The sequence below is a fragment of the Vanacampus margaritifer genome, unplaced genomic scaffold (genome assembly GCF_051991255.1).
Source record: "Vanacampus margaritifer isolate UIUO_Vmar unplaced genomic scaffold, RoL_Vmar_1.0 HiC_scaffold_37, whole genome shotgun sequence".
NCBI classification, from domain to species: Eukaryota; Metazoa; Chordata; class Actinopteri; order Syngnathiformes; family Syngnathidae; genus Vanacampus; species Vanacampus margaritifer.
In genome coordinates, this window is record NW_027520747.1 from 35,001 (window position 1) to 40,000 (window position 5,000).

Consider the following 5,000-nt stretch of genomic DNA (forward strand, 5'->3'; position numbering starts at 1 on the left):
CCCAAATCCTGGTTCTCAAAAATTTTCAAAGTCATTTTTTTTTTAATTATTTTCAGAGTGCCACTTCCAGGGGGGTGCTCTGGCGCGCCCAGGCCGAAATAGGAGCACTATGGGCGGCCTGCCTCAGCACATTTGCCCCCCCCAAATCCTGGTTCTCAAAAATTTTCAAAGTCAACTTTTTTTGAATTATTTTCAGAGTGCCACTTCCAGGGGGGTGCTCTGGCGCGCCCAGGCCGAAATAGGAGCACTATGGGCGGCCTGCCTCAGCACATTTGCCCCCCCCCAAATCCTGGTTCTCCAAAAATTTCAAAGTCAACTTTTTTTGAAATATTTTCAGAGTGCCACCTCTGGAGCCTCTGCAGCGGGGGCTCTCGCCTGCCTGGTCACCCGTCATTCATTTCAATGGGGGGGGGGGGGGGGGGGCCGGGGGGATATGGACGCCTGGTCACCCGGCATTCATTTCAATGGGGAGATTGGAGCCCTGGGCATCCGGCCTTCATTTCAATGGGGGATTTGGACGTCTGGTCACCCGCCATTCATTTCAATGGGGAGATTGGAGCCCTGGGCACCCGGCCTTCATTTCAATGGGGGATTTGGACGCCTGGTCACCCGCCATTCATTTCAATGGGGGGATTTGGACGCCTGGTCACCCGGCATTCATTTCAATGGGGAGATTGGAGCCCTGGGCATCCGGCCTTCATTTCAATGGGGGATTTGGACGCCTGGTCACCCGCCATTCATTTCAATGGGGAGATTGGAGCCCTGGGCACCCGGCCTTCATTTCAATGGGGGATTTGGACGTCTGGTCACCCGCCATTCATTTCAATGGGGAGATTGGAGCCCTGGGCACCCGGCCTTCATTTCAATGGGGGATTTGGACGCCTGGTCACCCGCCATTCATTTCAATGGGGGGATTTGGACGCCTGGTCACCCGGCCTTCATTTCAATGGGGGATTTGGACGCCTGGTCACCCGCCATTCATTTCAATGGGGAGATTGGAGCCCTGGTCACCCGGCCTTCATTTCAATGGGGGATTTGGACGCCTGGTCATTCGCCATTCATTTCACTGGGGAGATTGGAGCCCTGGGCACCCGGCCTTCATTTCAATGGGGGATTTGGACGCCTGGTCACCCGCCATTCATTTCAATGGGGAGATTGGAGCCCTGGGCACCCGGCCTTCATTTCAATGGGGGATTTGGACGCCTGGTCACCCGCCATTCATTTCACTGGGGAGATTGGAGCCCTGGGCACCCGGCCTTCATTTCAATGGGGGATTTGGACGCCTGGTCACCCGCCATTCATTTCACTGGGGAGATTGGAGCCCTGGGCACCCGGCCTTCATTTCAATGGGGGATTTGGACGCCTGGTCACCCGCCATTCATTTCACTGGGGAGATTGGAGCCCTGGGCACCCGGCCTTCATTTCAATGGGGGATTTGGACGCCTGGTCACCCGCCATTCATTTCAATGGGGAGATTGGAGCCCTGGGCACCCGGCCTTCATTTCAATGGGGGATTTGGACGCCTGGTCACCCGCCATTCATTTCAATGGGGGGATTTGGACGCCTGGTCACCCGGCCTTCATTTCAATGGGGGATTTGGACGCCTGGTCACCCGCCATTCATTTCAATGGGAAGATTGGAGCCCTGGTCAAGCCCTGAAGAGAGACGCTCTCCCCCTGGTCCATGGCGCTCTCCCCCTGGTCCATGGAGTCCCGCAAACGGCCATCATCAAGCCCCGAAGACAGGCGCTCTCCCACTGGTCCGTGGAGCCCCGAAGACACGCGCCAACAGCCAGCATCAAGCCCCCAAAGAGAGGCGCTCTCCCCCTGGTCCTTGGAGCCCCGCCGACGGCCAGCGACAAGCCCCGAAGTGAGGCGCTCTCCTCCTTGTTCGGCACATGCACGCACACACACCCCTCCGCACGAGCCCCTGTGCGCCCGGCGCGCCCGCAGTTGGAAGAAGGGAAAGAGGGGGAAGAGCTGGAAGTGCTGGAAGTGCTGGAAGTGCTGGAAGTGCTGGAAGTGCTGAAAGTGCTGAAAGTGCTGAAAGTAAAGGGGAAAGCGGACAGCGGCCAGCGGACAGCGGCCAGCGGACAGCGGCCAGCGGACAGCGGCGACAGGCCAAATGTGCTGAGGGCGGCCGCCTATAGTGCTCCTATTTCGGCTATGGCAGGCGCTCTCCCCCTGGTCCATGGCGCTTTCCCCCCGGTCCATGGAGCCCCGTCAACAGCCAGCAACAAGCCCCAAAGAGAGGCGCTCTCTCCCTGGTCCATGGAGCCCCGCCAACAGGCATCAAGCCCCGAAGAGAGGCACTCTCCCCCTGGTCCATGGCGCTCTCCCCCTGGTACATGGAGCCCCGCCAACAGCCAGCAACAAGCCCCGAAGAGAGGCGCTCTCCCCCTGGTCCATGGAGCCCCGCCAACAGGCATCAAGCCCCGAAGAGAGGCGCTCTCCCCCTTGTCCATGGCGCTCCAGGATGGGGGGGCCAAATGTGCTGAGGGCGGCCGCCCATAGAGCTCTTATTTCGGCTATGGCAGGCGAGAGCCCCCGCTGGAGGTGGCACTCTGAAAATATTTCGAAAAAAGTTGACTTTGAAAAATTTTGAGAACCAGGATTGGGGGGCCAAATGTGCTGAGGCAGGCCGCCTATAGTGCTCCTATTTCGGCTATGGCAGGCCCTCTCCCCCTGGTCCATGGCGCTCTCCCCCTGGTCCATGGAGCCCCGCCAACAGCCAGCAACAAGCCCCAAAGAGAGGCGCTCTCCCCCTGGTCCATGGAGCCCCGCCAACAGGCATCAAGCCCCGAAGAGAGACGCTCTCCTCCTTGTTCGGCACATGCACGCACACACACCCCTCCGCACGAGCCCCTGTGCGCCCGGCGCGCCCGCAGTTGGAAGAAGGGAAAGAGGGGGAAGAGCTGGAAGTGCTGCAAGTGCTGGAAGTGCTGGAAGTGCTGAAAGTGCTGAAAGTGCTGAAAGTAAAGGATAAAGCGGACAGCGGCCAGCGGACAGCGGCCAGCGGACAGCGGCGACAGGCCAAATGTGCTGAGGGCGGCCGCCTATAGTGCTCCTATTTCGGCTATGGCAGGCGCTCTCCCCCTGGTCCATGGCGCTCTCCCCCTGGTCCATGGAGCCTCGCCAACAGCCAGTAACAAGCCCCAAAGAGAGGCGCTCTCTCCCTGGTCCATGGAGCCCCGCCAACAGGCATCAAGCCCCGAAGAGAGGCACTCTCCCCCTGGTCCATGGCGCTCTCCCCCTGGTACATGGAGCCTCGCCAACAGCCAGCAACAAGCCCCGAAGAGAGGCGCTCTCCCCCTGGTCCATGGCGCTCCAGGATGGGGGGGCCAAATGTGCTGAGGGCGGCCGCCTATAGTGCTCTTATTTCGGCTATGGCAGGTGCTCTCCCCCTGGTCCATGGCGCTCTCCCCCTGGTCCATGGAGCCACGCCAACAGCCAGCAACAAGCCCCAAAGAGAGGCGCTCTCCCCCTGGTCCATGGAGCCCCGCCAACAGGCATCAAGCCCCGAAGAGAGGCGCTCTCCCCCTGGTCCATGGCGCTCCAGGATGGGGGGGCCAAATGTGCTGAGGGCGGCCGCCTATAGTGCTCTTATTTCGGCTATGGCAGGTGCTCTCCCCCTGGTCCATGGCGCTCTCCCCCTGGTCCATGGAGCCACGCCAACAGCCAGCAACAAGCCCCAAAGAGAGGCGCTCTCCCCCTGGTCCATGGAGCCCCGCCAACAGGCATCAAGCCCCGAAGAGAGGCGCTCTCCCCCTGGTCCATGGCGCTCCAGGATGGGGGGGCCAAATGTGCTGAGGGCGGCCGCCTATAGTGCTCTTATTTCGGCTATGGCAGGTGCTCTCCCCCTGGTCCATGGCGCTCTCCCCCTGGTCCATGGAGCCACGCCAACAGCCAGCAACAAGCCCCAAAGAGAGGCGCTCTCCCCCTGGTCCATGGAGCCCCGCCAACAGGCATCAAGCCCCGAAGAGAGGCGCTCTCCTCCTGGTCCATGGCGCTCCAGGATGGGGGGGCCAAATGTGCTGAGGGCGGCCGCCTATAGTGCTCTTATTTCGGCTATGGCAGGTGCTCTCCCCCTGGTCCATGGCGCTCTCCCCCTGGTCCATGGAGCCACGCCAACAGCCAGCAACAAGCCCCAAAGAGAGGCGCTCTCCCCCTGGTCCATGGAGCCCCGCCAACAGGCATCAAGCCCCGAAGAGAGGCGCTCTCCCCCTGGTCCATGGCGCTCCAGGATGGGGGGGCCAAATGTGCTGAGGGCGGCCGCCTATAGTGCTCTTATTTCGGCTATGGCAGGTGCTCTCCCCCTGGTCCATGGCGCTCTCCCCCTGGTCCATGGAGCCACGCCAACAGCCAGCAACAAGCCCCAAAGAGAGGCGCTCTCCCCCTGATCCATGGAGCCCCGCCAACAGGCATCAAGCCCCGAAGAGAGGCGCTCTCCTCCTGGTCCATGGCGCTCCAGGATGGGGGGGCCAAATGTGCTGAGGGCGGCCGCCCATAGTGCTCTTATTTCGGCTATGGCAGGCGAGAGCCCCCGCTGGAGGTGGCACTCTGAAAATATTTCGAAAAAAGTTGACTTTGAAAAAATTTGAGAACCAGGATTGGGGGGCCAAATGTGCTGAGGGCGGCCGCCTATAGTGCTCTTATTTCGGCTATGGCAGGTGCTCTCCCCCTGGTCCATGGCGCTCTCCCCCTGGTCCATGGAGCCCCGCCAACAGCCAGCAACAAGCCCCAAAGAGAGGCGCTCTCCCCCTGGTCCATGGAGCCCCGCCAATAGCCAGCAACAAGCCCCAAAGAGAGGCGCTCTCCCCCTGGTCCATGGAGCCCCGCCAACAGGCATCAAGCCCCGAAGAGAGGCGCTCTCCCCCTGGTCCATGGCGCTCTCCCCCTGGTCCATGGAGCCCCGCCAACAGCCAGCAACAAGCCCCAAAGAGAGGCGCTCTCCCCCTGGTCCATGGCGCTCCAGGATGGGGGGGCCAAATGTGCTCACTG